The 9785-nt window shown below is 28.2% G+C and overlaps 1 protein-coding gene across 2 annotated transcripts in view; it reads left to right on the top strand.

Moving 5' to 3' along the window:
* Positions 1-9785, top strand: part of LOC117176788 (anoctamin-8) — a 120353-nt gene that overhangs the window by 17873 nt on the left and 92695 nt on the right. The window lies entirely within an intron of this gene.

The raw sequence follows: 9785 nt of genomic DNA, 5'->3' as shown, positions 1-9785 counted from the left end.
ATTGAAAAAGTGTCAAATATGCTAGGCATCATACAGTCACTCTAATGTAGAAAATACGATTTTTCACATTGTGAGTATTGTATGTTGTACAGTATTCTATAATACTAGTATAATAGTTAAATATAATCATAAAATCGATAATTCTATATATTTCAGAATAAAGTTTTGCAATTGAAAGTATTTAATGAAAATAGAATCAATGAGTGTATTCGACAATGTTACCTGTTTAAAAACTAGGATACCGAAAATATTTGTTTTACGTCCACCCTATGCCAAAGTATATTTTTATAATTTGATATATAATGATTATACTATCGAATTAATTGATTGATTTTATTTTATTTTATTTAAATATTTTTAATTAAAAAATGACATCCTGGAATTTAACAAATATTACATTTTATTACAACAGTGAAACTCTTCTATAGCGCCAATTTTGGGGCTGGCGGTGGGTGGGAACGAACTCATTATAACTCGCTCCGCTTTTGTTTGTTCACGCTTGGGAGTTCGCCTGAGTGACAACCGCAGATCCTGCGCACCTTGCGCCACTCCTGTTACACCTACCTGCGGCACGGAGTCAATTCTCGGAAGGGCTATAGAAGGGAGGGCTATTGAAGGGTTTCACTTTATATTTCACTAATATACTGATAATATAGAGTGATGTAGAATATACTATATTATAATAATGTGGAAGATATTCTTTCTACATTAAAGTGACTTTTTGATGCCTAGCATATTCAACATTTTTGTCAATAATTTTTAAATAATTGGATTTTTCAATTTTAAATATTAATATTTCTTACAATCATATGTTATGCATCCAGTAGTTGATCTATTTATTTGAAGATAAATTTTAAAGGCTTGACTCTTAAAGGCATTCGCGAAAGGTCTGTTTGCTTTATTGATTAGGTAATATAAACTTTTCTTAGGGGATATTTCAAGTGACAAAGTCTAATCAATATTCAGACAAAAGTTAATAATAGGGGCAAATTCGAGACTCTTGAATTAGCCTGCGTGCTGAGATAATAATTCAAGAACAGCCGTACCACTTAAAATCTGCGCGCGGCTGCAAGTTGTCGATAAGGTATTTTAGCAATACCGAAAATGATTCTATTGTCTTACTCAATGAGCTTTGCTAATTTTGCTTGAACCTTTTTATTTTAATGCACGGGATAATAAATTCAATATCAAATAGCTTAATCCTATTTAAAATAACGTAGAAGCGAAATTATCCTAAAGAATGTAGGCTACACTAGAAAGTGGAAAGACAATTTTGAAATAATTAAACCGTGCTTAAGTTTAAAAAAACTTTATTGTTGCGAAATTAAAAGAATATTTTGTAAGGATTTTCAAAACTCTTAAATAATAAAAGGGTTTTAAGGCCTTGAGTTCTAAAAGCCTCAAAATCTTAAGGCTTTTACTTTAAATTGCCATCCTTGAAAATTGAGGGCTTTGTATTTTAAAAGTTTCTGAAGTAGATAGTTTCTTAATCTAGAGCAATCGGAAATACAATTTTAGCAATTCATGTTTTTATCGTTTTACATATTAGAAGTACTAATTTGTTGACATGTTTAATTAAAAATTAATTTAAAATTTGTATAGATTTAAAAATTAAAAAAAAGGATAAAATAAATGTTGTAAACCAGAATTTAGATAATGAGATTTTCGAGAATAAAAAATTTTCCAAATCGTCTAAAATATATGTGTTTTAAGGGTGCACTAAAAGAGTATGGAATTATTAAACAAAGGAATCAGGAAATTTATTTCTGATGGAAATGAATTTTACACATTTCTAAAGTTTGGGTGATATGCCACTATGATGAAATAATAATTTTTTAAAAATATTTTAGAAATATATGCGCAACAGATATGAATATTTAAAATGTGAGAAGAATGTCTAAAGTCACGATTTTATTTTAAATTTAGTTGTTTAAAATATTATCTCATTTTATGGATTTATAAATTAATACAGAGCATTACCTAATATTGTATGAAAACTGTTACTCAAAAATTTCGATAATTATACTTAATGTTGCTCAAAATCAAATCCTTTTTTTATATTCTACAGCCTAGACTTAGAAATTTCCTTGTCAGAGGAGTGAATAATCCCCTATTTTGTCAGATTAAAAGCAGAGGAAATTTTTTTATGAGGATATCACGTTTCCCTCAATTTTTCTTCGACGTGTAAAAATAATTTTCAAAGTGGGTGTTAATTTGCAATTTTATAATTAAGTTGAGATTATAACGTCAACTTTCTTCGTAATTTTTTTCAAATTATAAAACTCTCAGGAAATACTATATTCAAGTTACTGCCAAAAATTGCTACTACTGAAAAAATTAAGGAATACTAGTCCTACAATTGAAAAATAAATTTTTCGAAAAATTAACAAATCTATAATATTCTTATAATAGAAAAGTGTATTGTATCTCATTTTTCTATTAAATTAAAAAATATTTTTTTTGTCCTAATAACTAAAATGTAACAATGTTTTTACATTGTTTAGCCCTTAATGCATAATTCACTCAAAATTTAAAAAAATAAGCTTTTGCAAGTTTTCAAGATAATAACCATTTTTTTAATGTTCCTTATAAAATTTCAAATGAGATTTTATTTTTAAAAATATAGTTTAAAAAGAATATTGAAAAAGAATTTACAAAATTTCAAATGATTTCCTAAAATCTCAAAAAATAATCTACAAGATTTACAAAAAGTTTGCAATTTCGCAGCATTAAAACATTTTATACGAAATTAAAGTGATTTTAAGAGATATTTAGAAGTTATGAAAAGATTCAGAAATTATTTTAAACTAAAAAAATATTGCAAATAAATAAAAAAAAAAGATTTGTTAAGAGTTCAAAGAAAAGATCTAGAATTATTTTAGGAATTTTTGAAGGTTTCGAGGAAATAAAGAAAATCTCTTAAGATTTTCGTGAAAATTTAAAAGGATTTTTCGTTTCGAATGAATAATTTAAAGAGATTATGCATTTGAAAAGATTTTAACACAGTTCAGAAACGATTTTCAAAATTGGCCGTTTATGTAGTACGCCACGCTTTTTTCGGAAAATGTTTATCCTTTAAAATTGTAGAATTTAAAATTGAAAGCGCACTTCTGTTCTTAAAAAAGCATTTAAAATTAAAAAGTTTAAAATGAATACATACAATTGTATACATACTTTCAAAGAATTGAAAGATGAAAATGAATAAATTTGTCAACTTAGAAACGGACCATTTTCAACTTTAGGGCGTTTGAATTAGAAAAATTTGGAATTTAAATTGCTGAAAAATGGTACAATATAAATTTATAGTCTTCAAAATTTTAAATTAAATTCTTTCAGAACGTAAGAATTTATTTATTTTTATTTACTACTTTATTGAAAGTTCAACTACTTTGTTAAAAGTTTCTTTTTCTAGGTTGATGATTCATAATTTTAGTTGGTATAATCTATTACTTTGGTTAAATACTCGTTTTTTTTAAACCGAACTTTTTAATTGATAATTAAACGATTCAAGCTTTTTGGTTGAAAATCAATATTTTTTGTTGAAAATTTAACTGCATGGTAAGAATTTCAACTATTTTATTAAAAATTCATTTTTTGGTATGAACTTTAACATTTTATTTGGATATTTATCTCTTTGCTGGTGAATTGAACCATTTTTTCAAAAGTTAATTTCTTAACCCGAAAATTTAACAACTCCATTTTTGGTTGAAAATTTATCTATTTAATTAAATTATCTATTTATTTGGTATAAAATTCATGTTTACTATTGAAAATTTTTTTTTTTTTTGTAAAAAATTCATCTTTTTTGTTGAAAATCAAACTGTTAAATTTTACAGAGATGAATTTGGTACAAAATTCAACATTTCAATTATCAGCGGAGGAATTTCCTACAAAATTCAATTGTTAAATTTTCAAAGGACGAAATTGCAACAAAATTTAATTTCTGCATTTTCAACTCTACTACGCATTTAAAATTTAGAATCATTTTATTTTACAAAGTAAAAGTCTATTTCCAAATTTAGACCGTTAAGAATTAAATAGTTTAAAATTTGAGTGGCTAAAAAATAGTAAATGACATTTATAGATTATAAATTAAACATTAACATTTTTTAATCTTAAAAATTTTAAATGGGGTAAAATAAAAAAAATTTGAAAAAGAATTTATAACTAACTATTTCTGAATTAGCTTTTCCAATTTACCAAGCACCTTTCCAAATTAATCACGGAGAAAAAAAAATATTGTAAAAATTAAACCATGTATGAACTAGGTATTCAAAATCGAACTATTTTAAACTTGAAAATGTTCCAAAGTGAACACTTTAAATTCATTGCCACACAGTTTCTTTTAAAGTCATAACACTTTATAATTTACATTTTCAATCATAGTAACATTGTTTCATGATTGTGTCTTACTAATTGACAAGGCCACGTTTCCCGCGCGCTGTAGCGCGCGTATATAATATTGAGCGCCAGTGCTGAATATGCGAGATAACATAGGTATGAACATGGCCGAAGTTTCTGGGCGAGATAATTTTGATAAACGGTTTAATAAACGACGTAATTCGAATGCAAAACACAATTGTGATGGTCGTTAACTTGTTACGTGGGACGTGTCTGCTACAAATGCACGATATTTTCGACAATAGGCACCAGAAATTCAGAACGAAAATGCGGCAAATCAAGTTGTCCAACGGAATGCCTCTGGGATATTAATGACCGGCCTTCTATACAAAATCGATAAAAAAGCGAGGAATGGTCTTTCCCTGTAGAAAAAGGCCAAATCTCTTTCCAATTCATTTAAAATATGCCCAAAGGTAGAATCCAGCTTCTACATTTGGAAGTCTATTAGGGAGTTTTTTTACGATAGAACTTTTTTATCTTTTTTTTCGAAAGACAAATTAATTGCGAGATTTGAATTACAGTGAAACTCTTCTATAGCCCCGATTTCGGGGATGACGGTGGGTGACAACCAACTCATTATAGCCCGCTCCGTTTTTGTTTGTTCACGCCTGACTGCTCGCTTGAAAGACAGTCGCAGGTTCCGCGCACCCCGCGTAGCAACTGTTACACCTACATACGGCGCGGCGTCAATTCTCGGAAAGGCTATAGAAGGGAGCGCTATTGAAGATTTTCACTATATATATAAAGTTAATTCAAGAATGACCTCAAACTTTTCCAAAAAAATTTTACCTCAATTGTACTTCAATTGTACTTCAAGAATGACCTCAAACTTCTCCAAAAAAATTGAGTGGCCCATTTTTGACTTTGGCAATTGAAAGAACGGAAAATTTTACGTTAAGAAGTGGAGTCAGGTCATAGGTAAGGTGTGACCTTAATGGACGTATCAAGGTCATTCAAACTTCAATATTTTCTGAACATTTGGAACGGTGGTGTTAGTGGATGGAATTTTAAATTTGGCCGATATCACAAAGGATTGTTTGAATTTAAAAAACAAAGGTAACCTTGAGATGACCTTGATGTTAATGGTCAAGGTCAATCGATATTTAATATGCACATTGTTCAAGTAAGCAATTAAGTAAGTGAGGTAATAGGATGATTTTCACAAGCTAGTTTGCGAAAAAATGTTCAGGCCATATTGAAGTTTGAATGACCTTGATACGTCCATCAAGGCCACACTTTACCTATGACCTGAATAAATTTTTTAACGTAAATTTTCCCGCTTTTTCGATTGCAAATGTCAAAAATAGGCCATTAAATTAAAAAAACAAAGGTGACCTTAGAATAACCATGAAGGTCATGGTCAAGGTCAAAACTAAAGTCACCACTCGATTCCTCGTTAAAAGTTACTTCAAGAATGACCTCAAACTTCTCCAAAAAAATTGTGCCTAAGGATTTATTTGACTGTCTCGGGACATTTTGGACACCCTGCATACATATACGCATACATATTTTTTTCAGGTTTCACAATATATATTTTAATGCTTCTTAGAATTCCATGGTAAAGTTAAACTTTAAACCAAATAGGTGAATCTTTGAAAAATATAAATTTTTAACAATTCAGTCTAATCTTCAATCAATTTTTTTTTCAACCGAATAATATGATTTTTAACTATTTAATTAAATTTTTAGCGAAGGAAAAGAATTGTCCGGCAAGAAGATTAATTTTCTACCGAAAACACGAAATTTCATTAAAATATATTATTTTTTAACACAATTGTTGAATTTCAAACAAAAAATTAATTTTATGTAAAGAAGATAAATTTTTATTCATATACATAGCTTAATTTTGAAGCAAATAGTTAAACTTAAACCAATAATAGTATTTTGTTAATAAAAAAGTTCATTTTCCATCGAATAGTTATTCATTTTTTACCAAATTGTTGAATTCTTAAACAAAACAAATTTTTTTCGACCTAAAAAGTTGCATTTGGAACTTAAAAAGATGAATCTCACCCGAGAAGATTAATTTTTCGTCTAAAAAGACGAACTTTTATTAACACATAAATTTTTACTAGAAAAAATCTATTTTCAATAAAAATCATCAATTTTCAGTCAGCAATGAAATAGTTGTATTGATCGTTAAAAAATTCATTGTCAACAAAAAAGAAAAAAAAAATTTTTTCAAAAAAGTAGATGAATTAAAGAAAAAGAGAATTTTGAATCAACTAAGTATATTTCACAAACAATTTTTTACAGCAAGAAGATTAAAGTTCCCGAAAATGACGCTAGTTTTCAACAAATTACATTAATTTACTACAAATTCTTGAATTTCAAAGCCAAAAGGATGAATTGTCTATTAAACGGTAGAATTTTTAACACAAAAATATTGCTATTAACAAAAGTGTTTATTTAATTTCAAAAATTTAAACTTTCATAATAATAGTTTCATTTTTAACCAAATAGTTATATTTTAGCCGAAAACATGCATTTTTAACCAAATTATTCAATCCTCAACCAAACCAGAATAATTTGGACCCAATCAGTTGCATGGATCTTCATATAGAAAATATAAATTTTCAATAAAAAATATCAGTTTTTAACAAAAAAATGAAATAGTTACAACAGAATTCGACCCAAAAGATGATTTTTTAACCCGGAAGATTAAGTTTATAAAAACAAAATAGCTCAATTTTCGACCAAGGAAATGAATCTACAAGCAAAATAATAATTTTTTAAGAAATTAGTTCACCTTTCAATTAAATACTCGAATTTTAAACCAAAAAAGATAAATTTTTAACCAAATATTCATATTCAACCTGAAAATGTAATTTTTTAATAAAAAAGTTAATTTTATATCATAAAGATAAATGTTATTTAAAATAGTTGAATTAACAAGAACAAATTTAACTTTCAACCGAACAGTTTAATTTTCTACCAAATTGTTAAAGCCAAAAATAAAACGAATTTTGAAGAAGCATTTATATTTTCAACAAAAGCGTTCAACCCAAAAGATGTTTTTTTTAAGCCAAAGATTGATTTTCTAAAAATGGAATAGTTAAATATTTAACCAAGGTGACAAACCTACAACAACAACAAATTTATTTTCACGAATCAGTTCAACTTTCAACCAAGTTGTTGAATTTCTGAACAAAAAAGATGACTTCTTAACAAAATAGTTCCCTTTTCAACCAAATAATACAACTGTCAACCAAATACTAGAATTTGGAACCAAACGAAATGAATAAATTCCGAAACAAAAATATAATAGTAGACTTTTCCAACAAAAGCAGTTGATTTTTATTGTTGGGTTCTATGAATTTAATTCGCATTTAAGCACACAACAAAACGAGAAAAAGTAGAGAAAATGTATGTTTTTTAAAAGCAGATAAAAAAAGAGAATTATTTAAAATTTATTATCAGGCAAGGTAGTAAATGTTATCTAAGTTTCCAACGTGACTACCACTGACCTGAGTAGGAACCTTTTGGATCCAAAGGCGGCGGGGGGTCATTAAGTGTCCGGTACATGGTATTTTTCGTCTTAGTAAGCGAGATGCTGAAATAAAAATTAATTTTAATTATTATTGGAATATTACAATAATTATAATTATTTAATTAGCTATTAACATTAAATAAAAGAAATAAAAAAAATATGATCTGTTCTCGAAGCAGTTCTTAGAATCTTCTCGTCATTATTTAATGTTCATTTTTTTTTATTCACTCTTTAACATAAATTTCAGTTACAGTTACGTAAGTAAATACATTGTCAATAGCGCAACCTTACAATTTTGAAGTGTGTACATTGAAAAGAATTAAAATATGTATATTAGGAAGTCAAAACATCGACAACAGTAATTTGGTGACAGTGACTTCTTTTTTGTTAAAGCTCTTTCGGCTTTAGCGAATACATTCTCATCACGTATCTCGTGCTTCGAACTCGAATTTGTATCTCAACTTCTATATCATTTCCAAAAAAAGTATATTGTTACAATTCGTAACATACATTGATATTAAAACAGGCGTAGTTTCATTGTCTCTTTCAAAAAAATGCGCATTCTTTAAAAAAAATGGTTATTAAACATATTACTGCAACTTCTGCCGATTTTGTAAAAACTGAATTTACTCATTTCCAATTATATTTTTACGATTTAAACGTAGCACATACGATCGACACATCAGCCTTACCTTTTTTAACTTCTAAATTAAATCCCTAGCTCAGTGGCCCACAAATCTTCGACTAACGAGGGTCTGGGGACGGGGGTAGGAGGCGATTAGTTTCAACCAAGAGTCATAGCTGGTTAGTGTTTTATGCTGAGAAGTTCAACCAACCTTCGGCAGCGTTGTGTTAGATGGGAGTTCACATGATCTCATGTTCACATTTCCGGCCCACAGTAGGGAAAAAGTGACATTTTTGGTTCAAAATAACGTACAGTCCATAAATATTGAGCGATTTGAACAAAAAAAATGGTAAAAATGCTGTTAAGATTTTTAAGAGAGTTGTCGAGGCTTATTTTTTCAATTAGGTTTTTAATTTTTTATAAATAAACAAACAAATATGAACAAAAATTTGCCATTTTATCTATTTGACGTTCACGGTGCTCGTCAATAACAGGAAAAGTATTGAAATCCCCTAAGTTTCATAAATTAATATTAGCTAAAGATGTTCCAATATTTTATATATATATATATTATTATTAAACAACAAGATTTTATATAAACGAATTATTTGTAGAAAAAATGTTTCTTATGATTTTCCATAATCATATATTTTTTTAGTTATATTGCAAGAAGTGTTATGAACAAATGCAGTAATCAAGCATTGTTCGACAGAAAAATTCGTTTTTTTTTCGATGTACGAGGGTAGTTCAATAAGTCCTTAGAATGAAGTATAAAAACAATTTTTTTTGGGTAATTTTTTTTTTTATTTTTCAACATAATCTCCTTGGAGCTCTATACACTTGGTCAATCGCTTTTCAAGTTTTTTTAATCCTTCAGAAAAGTGCGTTTTCGGAAGTTCCTCAAAATAAGCACTTACAGAGGCAAGGACGTCTTCGTTGTCTGGAAATCTCTGTCCACCGAGCCATTTTTTCAAGTTTGGAAATAAGAAAAAGTCATTGGGGGCTAAATCTGGTGAATACGGTGTGTGTTCGACCAATTCGCATTTTAGTTCTTCAATTTTAGCCATTGAAACGAAGCATGTGTGAACTCGGGCGTTGTCGTGATGAAAGAGAATTTTTTTCTCGCCAAATGTAGTCGTTTTTTTAAATTTCTTCTTTCAGCTGCTTTAATAATGATGCATAGTATTCACCAGTGATTGTTTTACCCTTTTCCAAGTAGTCAATAAGTATAATTCCACGTGCATCCCAAAAAACTGTAGCCATAACCTT

The sequence above is a fragment of the Belonocnema kinseyi genome, chromosome 7, assembly GCF_010883055.1.
Source record: "Belonocnema kinseyi isolate 2016_QV_RU_SX_M_011 chromosome 7, B_treatae_v1, whole genome shotgun sequence".
Classification (NCBI taxonomy): domain Eukaryota; kingdom Metazoa; phylum Arthropoda; class Insecta; order Hymenoptera; family Cynipidae; genus Belonocnema; species Belonocnema kinseyi.
The sequence above is the reverse complement of the archived record's forward strand: the minus strand, read 5'-3'. Positions and strand labels throughout refer to the sequence as shown.